Here is a 13,590-nt window from a genome sequence, read left to right as displayed (position 1 = left end):
TGTTTTGCTTTACTTGTACTTTTACTTTTGCCTTTTGAACTGTGAAGGGAAGGGAGCAAAGCAAAGACAAACGTATATTGCCTTTGATTGCATCACGCAGTATGTATGTGCTCTAAATCTGTCAACCTTATTGTAGACATCCATCCGTCTCTCAGCGCATGGCTGCAGATTGGAGGACACTTCCATAAAACTGTTCAAAGTGGAAAAAAATTGCCTTTATGTCATTTATTATACCTTGCCTCAATGTGATAATTGATTCTTCAGTTTAATAAATGTAATTCTGTGTCATCATTGTGTTAAACTGTGTACACGTCTGGTGTTTACTCCCACATTTACCCATAAGTGTATGTCAGTGCGCACTCATGTTCCTGGTTTGTACAGAAATCAGCACTGTTTAATTTCTGGCGTGTTTGTCTCCCTTTAGCAACATTTTCCCCTCACAGTACAAGAGGATCTATCGTATTGTTGCTCTTCACCATTACACACCATCACATACGGTACCATAATGGTCTTTTGATCATAATTTATGTCTATTTTGGTAGCAATCTGTGAAATGATTTACTTATAGGCACAAAGTTATTAATCACATCCACTTTAATGATTATTATTTTTTATTTTTTTTAAACCTAATAGGCTGCTAACTAGACATGGAAATAAATGATTAAAGCTCTGAGGAAAAACTTGAAACCAAATTTTGCCTTCGACATTGTCACTCTCACAGCATCTGCAAAAGCAAACTTACGCTGTATGTTTTTGTGCACATGCCATGTTTCTGCTTACGACCAAAGGACTTATTGAAGTCTACATGGCCACCTTAAATCAAAGGAGAAGTAAAAAGCAGCTCTCAAGGGAAAGGCTCATAGCATGTTGGGCTTGTATCTGTGGACTGGCAAGTACTCAGTCATGTTGCCAGCCCTTGCTCGACTCTGTCCTCTCTGGCCTGATGCATCTCTCTCCACCCATAAAACAAGATGCTGTTGGTTACTTTGACATGAAGGGCGTACATAAAAACACATTAGTCTGGGTTACGGGTTTCTGTTCTATGTGCCACTGCAGGCAATGTGGAAGTAATTTTCACATTTATCCTTCAAAGATTTTTTTTCCCATGGAGTCTAAGGACAAAACAACAGTGGTGGATAAAGGATTCAGATCCTTTACTTAAAGGTACAATATGTAACATTTCTGCATTAAAATGTCTAAAAATGACTATACCTATGTTATATATTTTGTTGAGTTGTGTACTTACACTATCCTAAATGTTTCCAACAACGTTCGAACCCAGAGAAATCTGTTATTTTTTTATTTTAATGACACAGGACATTTCATTTAGTCGCTTGTCAGTGGCGTCATAAAACCTTTGACCCCTCTAGTTACTCTAACTTCTGTCAAAACACTGGCAACCAGATGATACGTTTGAGAGCAATCGTAAATCATACAATGTCACAGAAAGAATAATACTCAGTAACCGTGATACAGCTTGCTTTCTGACACACAGCATCATTTTGTCATTGATTACGTGCCACTCACAACACAGTAATACAGAAGAGATCTTAGTTATTGATACATTTCAATATCAATTGATCCAGCTTAACTAACGTTAGCTACCATTACAAATCGAATCAAGAAAACGTAATTATGTGGGGGAAACTGTCGCTATTTTATCAGAATGACATGAATAAACGTTACTAAACGTAACGTGGATAAAACTGTAATGGATAAACCTATCCATGAACAGATATATTTTAATCGGCAATTGTGTTAAACTACAACTCCCATAATGCCACTACACAACGTTATCAAAAGTCCATGTTTACATCATTGTTTTGATTGAGAGACTCCTAGCAGCAGAAATTACATATTGTACGTTTAAGTAAAGGTGCTAATACCACGCTGTAAAAATACTTTGTTACTGCATTGAAAATGTTACTTAAGCAAATGTATGTAATCATCAGGAAAATGTACTTACAAGTATTAAAAGTAAAAGTACTCAATGCAGAAAAATCCTCACATTTTAGAAACTGGAAACGATCAAAACAGTTCTGTCATCAATTAAGTGTTTAATCTGCTAATCATTTTAGCTGTAAATGCAGGCCGTTGTATTGTTGGCTAGTTTAATTTAAAATAAAACATTGTATTATATAAACTGCATGTGTTTTGTGTGCAAAAATCTGATTTAGTAAAAAGTACAATATTTCCCTCTGAAGGGAGAAGTGTAGTGGAGTAGAAGTAGAAAGTAGCATGAAAAGAAAAGACTCAAGTAAAGTACAAGTACCTCAAATTGGTACTTAAATACAGTACTTGAGTAAATGTACTTAGTCACATCCCCCCACTGCAAAACAACAATCATAGACGTCACATATTATGTGATTGCTGAAGGTTATCTCTCATAGACCCATCTTTTCACCACTGTTGACTGGTGAGCTTGTTGTAGTGTTTAGTGCAGCTCCTCTGGCTCCCTACTGCAGCACCGTTTGGATCTCTTTGATCGTGTCTCAGCTGAGGCTGCTTGGCTCTCTGCAGAAGATGCTCACAGATTGCCATCATATACAAACTCCCTCTGGACTACTTGGGCAGGGGATTTGATTAGCGTATCATCTGTGTGGAGACTGCCATGCAATGTTGGTGTGATTATGCCATATAGCAGCAACAGCCCTGGGTGAGTCTATATGTCAGCATCACCTGATATCAATGAGGAATAATCAGATACAGCTCACATGCTGCAGTATAATATTTCCACCTGATCTTCAAGACCTTTAATTAACCTGCCTTTATACAGAAATAACACTGGCAATTACCGAATTGGTCCGAATATAAGACGACCCTGACTATAAGATGTATATTATTATAGTTTCCAATTTTTGGAAAAATACTTTTTGAAGACCAAATCTTGTTTTTATAAAGAAAATAATTCTAATAAAAACACATTGAATAAAACAAGGTAGGCTGTTGTTTTTAACATCTTTTAAATAAAATAATATTTTCAATATTTTTTTAGATGAAAGTGTCACATTTAAATTAACGGTAAATTTTTTCAAGGCCTTCAGCTGAATGACTGTTCTGGTAATGGGCATCCCATCATTCCATTTTTATCAGTCACGTAATAACACACTCTCCTGTCAATCTCTTGGAAGCGACCGCTTTGAGGACCATGGTAAGATTTTTCTCTGGCTGTGTAGATGGTGTATCATCTCCATGACAACGTCTCGTTGTACTTCCATACTAACTTCCGACTTTTAGGCATTTTTGTAGCTGGATATATCATTTGTTGCGTCTAAATATGAATGTGGATAACGTTAGTGATAGTGAGATGCTTGCTACAGTTACACTTCTAGTGATGAATTGGCGAAAACACGTTTCATTCAGATTCACTGCTTTGTTCTTTCTCTCTTCAGTCTCTCTCTATCTGGCTTGACCATATAACGTTACCGTACTTTCGGGTCCGTCTAAAACTCTGCCATTTCAACCAGCTGTTTGTAACATTAAAATAAAATGGATTATGGATAATTTAATTTATATAGTTTATAGCTAACTTAACCAGTTGACTTCTCTATTGGCTGTTGGGTGTACAGGTGACGTCCCTTACGTTCTAAAACCAACGGTTACTTGCGTCAGTTAGGAGGGCAACTTAAAAAAGTCTAGACCCCAAATATAGATGACCCCACTTCAGACGTATTTCCAGGAAATAAAAAAAAATTCTTCTATTCGGACCAATACCATAGTTGAGGACACCTGTGTGAGTTCAAGGAGGAAGCAAAGCCCACACAAGTATGATTTTACAAGAATCAGCTTTCACATTGTAGCTTGTCCTATTAATCACATCCAATTCCTGTTCTGTTATTTTGCAGTTCTACGGAGGCAAAATAGCTGGGTAAACAAATGACTCCAAATTATGCAATCTATCAATTCAAGAGGGACCTGCAAATACCAAGCTGTCAGGTCCAAATGAAAGCCTTTAGTTTGCAGCGATCGGAGCCTTTGAATACCTCCGACATACAGAAGACGACCTGCTGGAGTGCAGTCAGCAGCTATTTTATTAATAACAACTATGATGGCACCTGCCTCAAAGAGGCAGTGATCAAGGGCATGGAGCTTACAGGTGTTCATTCTTATCGGTTATTAAGTCTGTCTCTCAATGCCATACTACATATTAGATCTCATTTCATCACTGGAAAAGTGACACAAGTGTATATGTGCAAGATGATCTGGAGTTTCCAAATTCCTAAAACAGTATTACATCAAAAGAAGAATTGGTGTAGTATATTGTTGAAATGGGACAGTAGCTTAAGTCCTATTCTTACATGTAAACATACATAAATGCTGTCCGTCATTGTCCCCATATTTACATTTTTTACCAACACAGGTTTTGCAATAGTAACACTTAACTTTAACCCCGCCTTATTCATCATTAATAAGAAGTATATCAACCTTTATGAATGGCTTATTAATGTTTTTGTCAACAGTTATAACTTCTTCTGTGAAGCCTCTGTAACAGGTATAAACAGTGAATGAATGATTGATAACACGTTATAACATAGCTGTAATTATATTTAATGATACTGCCGCCCAAATGCTTGCTGTTGTGGGGAATTAAGTGTTTTTGTAAATTATAGTGTTGTCTAGACCTACTCTCTCTGTAAAGTGTCCTGAGATAACTTCTGATATGATTTGACACTATAAATAAAATAAAATTTAATTTATTTGCTGTATATGAATACACACAAACATGTAACTGTTTATACACATGTACAAACCATTGACATGCAGGTCTATGGAAAATATTGGTTTGACCAAAACATTTTAACTCAAGATCTACTTACCAGATTTATTTCAAAGCTTGCAGTCATATGTAATGGCCTTCACCCGGGAGTGGAGTTTGCTCAGTTGTTATGGAATGTGCAGTTATATTAATAAATAAATACTTTTTAATAGATATGATTAGAAAATACTTCATATATTGTTGTATTGTACGGTCAATCATTAACTGTTTACTATAAACAGTTACTCCACAGTAGGAGTATTAGCTGTTGACAAATCTCTTTATATCCACTTACAACTACTTTCTTATAAACCATTTATTAAGTGTTTTTAGGGGAGTTAAGTACTAACTGTCCAGCTAGACATTTATTCTGGAGTAAAAGAATAGCTTGCATAGGTCGATTTTGTTAATGTTGATTACATCTGATTTACTGTAGCTATGCTGTCCTTTCCTGTTTTTCAGAGTGCAAAGACAACCTGATTTACCAAGTGAGTGTGTGCTGAATACTGCCAGTATCTTCCACACTAAAATGACTTAGATCACCTGACTAGGTATTCACATAAAGGGAAATATTGACTCTATTTGAACGTATCTAATTAAAAGAGTGAACATACACATTTAGGAAGATAAAACACGAGTGAAGCATGCGTTCTTTTTTCTTCTTCTTTTCTTTTTTTGAGTGAACGTTAATTAAGAACTCTGTATGTCAAACCCACATTTGAATCCCTCAGAGCATCACAAAAATAACTATTTACCATCACCCAGAAATCCTCCACCTCAACTGTATGTTTCAAATGTCTCCAGGGCTTTGCTGTTCAGTATCCAGTTCACCATTTTGAGCTCCTCATCTAACTGAGCTCATATTTCCTTTCCACATTGTTTGATTTAATTATGTTATCTATATTTGTCTTGTCTGGATTTTTGTGTGCACTGCAAAAGATAGACTCTTTGTTAAAGTAGGGCACCTCTGCTCATTAGACACTACCAGAAAAAATGCAAGAGGGTTCTGCACTCCATTATCATTCTTACCAACAAGAAAGCCCTCTTCTTTTTTGCTAAATGATGAAGCAGGTCCTTTTTGGCTTAGTGTATTGAACTGCAACACTTTTAGCTGCTTGGTTTGGACCCATTAGAAGAGAAGAAGGAGGAGAAAAAGTGGAGCTAACATTTAAACATAAATGGTGTGCATGTACCCGCATCATGCTGTCTCTTTCTCCATGGGTTCCAAGCCATTTTTTTATCACTCTCACACCGCAGCCCCTCATCAAGGATGTATTAGTCCCACATACTTTAATTTAAAAGAACAAACCAAAGTGACACAAGCTGCTTCCAAATTTGATATATGCTTACTTATTTAATGGGCAAACTGTTGCTTTGAACAAAATAAAATTGTGAGTGAATCTGAGTAACATATAGAGAGAAAGACAGGGGGAGAGCAAATTTTAATTAGCTGATAATAGAGGTGTGACGAGATTAAAATGTGACAAGGCTTCTCGGCGAGGTAAAAATTGTCTCGCGATATCGGTCACAAGTTGAGAGCAGCCACCAGTAGAGGAAGTATGGCTATGGACTGGTTAGTCTTATAATACTTCTGGCTTTGAAATGAGTCTGGCTTGCACCTCTAAATTAGCATAGAAGACCTCCCTGCCCGTTTGCCAAAATTGACTCTGAGTTAACTTTTACAGAGCGGTAGCGGAATTGCAGTTGTAAAAAAGCTGCCGGTAAAACCCAGCATTGGAACGTTACAGGGTACGGCCACTCTCTCTCTCTCTTTCTCACTCGTGCCCGACACACACACATGGACTGCAGCGTGCAGTGTGGCGCTGACTCGCCCAGATCGCTCTCTTTCTCTCTTTTTTTAAATCAGTCGGAAGCAGAAAGCAAAACCTAATTTTACTTATTGATATTAAAAAAAGAGAAATGTTCTCCCCTAGTCTTAAAATGGTCATAAATCAATACAAGAGCAGCCTACTTCCTTGTTTACTACTGCAATGAAACGCTTGGTTACGTTGTAACCTTGGTTCTCTGAGTAAAGACTATTTTCCCAGTCATATTTCTTAATTGAAGTTTTCTTTAAAATAGTGTTAAAATCTCGTCTCATTCTCATGAACCCAATCTCGTGTCTTTTCTCTTGAGCTGAGTGTCTCGTCACACCCCTAGATGTCAATATTTGAGGATTTGGATGTGAGAATGTTGACTCGTGTTTTAACGGAATCAATGAAAGTGCCCTCAAAATATTTGTCTTGCCTTTGTATGGACTAGTGACACAGAGAGAGACATATCTGTAGCTATGGAGCTAAAAGAGTCTCAATAAAGATAAATGCACACACTACATTCACATATGCACACACAGGATTCATACATGCACACACATGATTCATAAATACACACACAGGATACACAAATGTGCACAAAATTCACAAATACACACAACATTTAAAAAGCACAGAAGATTCACAAATGCATACAAAATTCAGAAATGCACACAAAATTCAGAAATGCACACAACATTCAGAAATGCACACAAAATTCAGAAATGCAAACAACATTTACAAATGCACACAAGCTTCAGAAATGCACAGGACAAGATTCAGAAATGTATTTCTGAGGCACACACAAATATATCTTGATTTACAAACTGCTTGCGGTCTGTGAACTTCACTGCATTTGTGTGTGAATTTTGAGACTGCCCTGACTTGGTTCGACACACAAATGCCTTTTTATAAACAGGGAATGATCTACAACCAATCAGATATCTCCCTTGTTTTAGCCAATCACAAGAACGCACCCCACGTGGGGGATTGTTTACTTATAAGCCAATCACATGAACGCGTTCACACAGCGCTATATGAATGTGGGTGGAGTCATCCATTCTCGTAGTAATTCACGTAATGTTTTGCTCAACTTTAGGAGCTCCACACAGTCTGACGAGAAAGCGCAAACTCCATATCCAGTGAAAGTCGCCGTTTCTCGGATATTGGACGACCGGGGCTCGGGGCTCCGCGGAGCTCTGGAGCTGGCTGGCTGCCAGCTGCCGGCATAACTTTCGTATATTTACAGTTTCAATTTCGTCACGTCACTTATAAAATAGCTACCCCAAGGTCTTATAAAGCTAACTATGGTGTCCAATTTCAATTTAATGCTTTTTTGTGAACATTAGGGGTCTCCTTAGGAGGAGCTGCTAGCTAGGCTAGCTATGTGTCCCATTTAATCCTATGGGAAAGATCGTTGCTACACTTTCGGCATAATTTTCGTATATTTACAGTTTGAATTTCGTCATGCCACTTATAGAACATCTACCCCAAGGTCTTATAAAGCTAACTATGGTGTCCGATTTCAATTTAATGCATTTTTTTGAACATTAGGGGTTTCGTTTCAGAGGTCTAAGAGGAGGCTAGCTAGCTCTCATTGATAGAGCTCCATCCAGCCGCAGGCTCTATCAATGAGACTCGCGGACAAGAGGCGTTTATTTCCATGATCGTTTGTTTAAATAACTCAACACACATATCCATTATGAGATTAACTGGAACCTGTGGTAAGAGATTGCGGGCATAACAAGCTCGCTGACCACGCTCTCACTCACACACACCGGCCATTTAGCAGGAAGAGGGGAGCTGCAGGCCCTGGAGCTCTGTCAGGGCAGCGGCGTTTGGTAGTCCATTAACCCAAAAAATGGTGACTTTGCGCGGGTATGGAGTGCCGTGGGCTGCCAGCCGTGACGGAGCTCCATCTACCTCCCAGCAGGCCGGGGTCTGTGAAGGAAGGCAGGCCGGGCGGTGAGGCAGCAACACAGACAACACCGGCTGCTGAACTCCCGACACACAGTCGGACAAAATTTGCAATTAGCCATCAATTTTCGTAAAACGGCCCATATTTGACCTCTACATAGTTGATTTCTCTCCTAAAATGTTGTCAGAAGTGAATTTAATGATGAATAAGATGGTGAAAATTGTTAAAAATGTCCCGTTGTTGGTTGTTGCTCCGTCTGCAATTTCCGAGTTGGCAGTGGGCGTGACTTATAAGTTCGACCAATCAAGTACACCTAGGAAAAGGGAAAAGACCTTGCTCTGAAGTAGGAGCTAAAAAAGTACGCTACTGAGGCCAGAGGAACTTAAAAATCCCCAAATTTTTCCTGTCGGAACACGACGAAAAAATCTTTCTAGGAACGTTTAGTTCTAAGAACTGCAAAAATCCCTCCGGTCGGAAAGCCCCTCATGACTCCTACACCACATTCATATAGCGCTGTGTGAACGCGTTCATGTAATTGGCTTATAAGTAAACAATCCCCCACGTGGGGTGCGTTCTTGTGATTGGCTAAAACAAGGGAGATATCTGATTGGTTGCAGAACATTCCTGTTTAAAAAAAGGCATTTGTGTGTCGAGCCAAGTCAGGGCAGTCTCAAAATTCACACACAAATGCTGTGAAGTTCACAGACCGCAAGCAGTTTGTAAATCAAGATATATTTGTGTGTGCATCAGAAATACATTTCTGAATCTTGTCCTGTGCATTTCTGAATCTTGTGTGCATTTGTAAATGTTGTTTGCATTTCTGAATTTTCTGTGCATTTCTGAATTTTGTATGCATTTGTGAATCTTCTGTGCTTTTTAAATTTTGTGTGTGTATTTGTTAATTTTGTGCTCATTTGTGTATCCTGTGTGTGTATTTATGAATCATGTGTGTGCATGTATGAATCCTATGTGTGCATATGTGAATGTAGTGTGTGCATTTATCTTTATTGAGACTCTTTTAGCTCCATAGTAGCCCAGGCCTTACAGGCTAGAGGGACTGGCTTTAGAATCATTGGCTTTTTCTTTTTCTTTTTATAGAATAATGGATTTCAGTTAAAAGAAGGATGTGTTCAGGATGATAAAATATATATAAGACAAAGATGTGTTATGGAAATAAGATGAAGAAGGTCGTAGAAAGTAGCTTTTTCTGTTGAAATTATAGATTCAACCTGCTGCTGCCATTGATGGGTTAAAATGAAACAATGTGTGTTGGTAGTAATGTTGTATACCTTCTATTTCTAGACATTATATGGTTATTATAAAAGTATTGTTATATATTAAGGGTAAATACTGTATTCTATCAAATTTATTTTGAGTTGAATAGCTTGAATCTATGGTGATTTCACAGTGACATGATTAAATTGTGGACTAAATGGAGCCGGAGTGAAACCGGATCTTCTCAGTTCTCTTACAGACATAAGTAAACTTCATTCAAAATCCTATTGAATCCAATGCTAATAATTTCAAATCCAGTTTTGGAACAGAGCCTTACTAAATAGTATGTTGTTTGATTAACTCCATATGTCTAGATAAGGACAAGGAGTTTTTAATAAGTGAGCTGATAAAGTAGTTTTTTTTAACAACATTTCCTATAAGCCCCACACCATTGTGGGTTAAATGTCACCACTGACAAAATGGGCCAAGGCCAGTTTAGACATGTCTCACCGACAGGACAGAGAGGACGATGTGGTGCGGGAGAAGAGATTACAGCTACAAAAATGAACAAAATGTCTTTAAAAGACAGCATATCCATATTTTGGATATGGACAAAACCAAGTTATGATCACGTATGTATTTTCATGGAAGTCATAGTTTTTGTAAACAGCTTAGTCGGAATATTGTCTTTTTCGGAATAAGGGCAAAAACCGGAATATTATGTGCATGTAAACGTAGTCACTGATTCATTTTGTCCACAAGGGTTTCAACTTCTACAATCTTGCAGTTGATGCCAATTTTTGTCAGAATGTGAAAGGTAAACCTCAGGAACACATTTCATTTTTGTAGGAAGACGAAAAAGAAATGTTACAAAAGCTACTGGAACAGAGGCCGGCCCAGAGATGGCTCTCTAAGAAACTGGAAATGAGCACAGATACCTCCTGAATAAAGGCAAGATGAGCCTAAAATGTTTGTTTAGTTCAAGGGTTGTGCAATATTTTTAATTTTGAAGGACACTGAAACTCACACTTCACGTGCCTTCACAGTTAGACCCATTGCTGCAATAAAATCAGGGTAAGGGTCGGTTCATTGTACTGTGGGGTGATCCTTTAAAGATTTCTGCCTCTGCGTGGAGCAGTATTGAGAGAGAGAGAGAGAGAGAGAGAGAGATCCCTGCAGCCAGGGCCTTACAGTTACTCTACTGTATGTGGGTCTGATACTACACACAGAAGCACCCAGGGCTATAGACACTGGCTATTGGATTAAAGCATCACTGTGTCAAACTGGGCTTCAGGACATCCGTCCCCTCAGCCACATATCCAAAGCATAACCGAGCAAATGGGACTTCCCAGACAGAATCATGTGAGTTTGAAAAACTCTGATGGTTGTAGCAGGGCCACGGCACTGTCGTCTGAAAGGTTTGGATCTCTGCTCCACCCGAGATTTAAATTCCAGCAACAGCAGCATGCTGAGTCAAAGATTTGCCCAAGTAGCAGTTGCTCTTATCTGAACTTTTGTAATACCCTTGTGACTCAAAATGTATCTTCTATTTTCTTTCAGCATTTTTTTCATCATACTGTGTATTATTAGGTCTCCTACAGCATTTTTTTTAGATATGAATATCCCTTGGGCAGACAAAATGAAGTGCATGAATTAATTTCCTTTAGATTTGTTATCTGTGCGCCTATCAGAGCGACAGATCCTGTTGTAAGAGGGTAAGTACTGCGGATAGAGAAAAGGTTACACACAACATACAATATTATCCACTGCAGCAAATATTTCTAGAGTATGCATAGTAATTCTCTCTCATGCTCTCACCATTTTCCCTCTGGATACTTTCCTCTTTATTTGGCCCTGTTCCCTGTGCACACAAGCAGTTCTCATGAATATTAATTAAACAGGGTCAGGAGACATTTGTCTAAATGTTAACAATGGCCAAGATGCCTTTAAATGTAAGAGGTTTCGGTGTTGATCTGGATCTCAAAAACAACCATCCTCTGGGGAGTTTACAGTAAGTTGTACATTTTGGAGTTTGGTCCACATGTTTAGAGTTTTTAATAGTGTGAAAAGAAAAAAAATATCCAGTTATCTGCCATCCAGTGAATGCCTCATTATCTGGAGAGGTCAGGGGAGAATGGCAAGACCTTTGCTATCAGGAAGGCCATTAGGTATTCAAGTACTGTACTGATCTCAGTATAATAGACTGTAAGTGCACAGAAAGGCAATTTAAGTCCAAACACAGGCTCACTTCTGTTTGCAACTTCACAACTCAAGTACAAGTACCAACTTATTAATGTTTAAACACAAAACAAAAACTTTAGTTTGACGCGCAGATGGAAAAAGTTGTCTATGCCATGTTGTTAATGTTTTGGTGGCATGTGTCGATGCTGTGTGGTATGCCACTGCTGTTCTACTGGCTTATGGCACTAATAAATGGTATGTTACTCATGTGTCACTGTCATATACCACTTCTCACTGTCATATACCAATACTTATCAATTCTTACTATTGTGCCACTTTGAGTAGTGGTGTGTTGCTGCTGTTAGACTTGCATCTGGCACATGAAAACAGCATGTCAACTGTCACATATGATGATTCTTACATATGTTGTTGCTATGTGCTACGTAGAAATGCCATACCACTTGCATATGTTCCACTAAAAGGTCCTACTTGGTAGCCCAATGGTTAGCACTGTGGTTCTGGAAGAAGGTTCTGGGTTCGAATCCAGGTTGTTGCGGGCCTTTCTGGGTGGAGTTTGTATGTTCTCCCCATGTTTGCGTGGGTTTCCTCCAGGTGCTCCAGTTTCCCCCACCATCAAAAAACATGCACTGACTGTTCTCCAGTCAGTGCCCTTGATCAAGGCACTGGCTCAGATCTGGAGTTGGTCCCCAGGCGCTGTGAATGGCTGCCCACTGCTCCCTTGAGGGATGGGTTAAATGCATGGATGTATTAAGAGACCTGGATACAGCGTTCGGCGGGAAGCTCCGTTCATTCCAATGAGAGTGCTCAAAAGCGCATAAAGCAATCATGGAGCTCAGATCTTCCGCGTTGACTGGCCCATGGCGTCACGATGGACATGCGCACTAGCAACAATTTGTTTGTGTTGTCGTAGCAACCGGTAGCAACATGCTCGTTCATGAGCTTCTCTCTTGTGTCTCTTAATCAGTCCCTCCAGGATTTCGCGGCTTTTTTTTGTAAAAAATTGCGATAAAAGTTGCAATGTCTTTTGTATGATTGTTGCAATGAAGTTGCGGGAGACAGTGAAAGTTGCAAAAAAGTTGTGATTTTTTTTTTTTGTATAGTTCTTTAAAAATAAAAAGGAAACTTTTTTAGAGAATAAAACTACTCTGGGCTGAGATTTCCTAGTAACCTTACCAAAAAGGCTCAGGATGCTGCAAATGTTGGTATAATATGAAAATGGCTGGTGGATTTAAGACAAAAAATAATAATTTATTGAATGAATCAAATTTGAACATATGTGTCAGTGGTTTGTTGATCTTTACATTGTTAGTTAATTTCCTAACCTGGCCTGGGACACATTCATACAGTTTGATAAAGTAACGTTATTATTGGACTTTAACTTATCATTGCACTTACAATAACGAGCGTAGCTATCCTCAATTTAGGTCATTGTGTCGTATCATCTCCGGTTTTTCCTGCATCCACCATGTGTGTTTGTGTGTGTGCGCGTCAGTAGCGGGGGGACCTGTATGAGCAGCAGCCCTGCCCTTGCCCGCTGCAGACAGCCGACAGGATTGAAACAGCAGCCGCTTCAGCGACTTTATAGTGAAAAAACGTTACAGCGTACATTGATGTTAAAATGTATACAGGTTGGCAGGACGGTCTGAAATGTTTGTTGGTAAATGTGAGATGTTCGAGTCTGGTCTTCA

At 38.8% G+C, this 13,590-nt stretch overlaps 1 protein-coding gene across 2 annotated transcripts in view; it reads right to left on the bottom strand.

Moving 5' to 3' along the window:
- The window catches only part of LOC116062114 (metabotropic glutamate receptor 4-like), a 219,031-nt gene that overhangs the window by 104,099 nt on the left and 101,342 nt on the right, over positions 1-13,590 (bottom strand). The gene's annotated exons all lie outside the window — the stretch shown is intronic.

Source organism: Sander lucioperca, chromosome 12 (assembly GCF_008315115.2).
Source record: "Sander lucioperca isolate FBNREF2018 chromosome 12, SLUC_FBN_1.2, whole genome shotgun sequence".
Classification (NCBI taxonomy): Eukaryota; Metazoa; Chordata; class Actinopteri; order Perciformes; family Percidae; genus Sander; species Sander lucioperca.
This window is presented reverse-complemented; position numbering and strand designations above follow the sequence as displayed.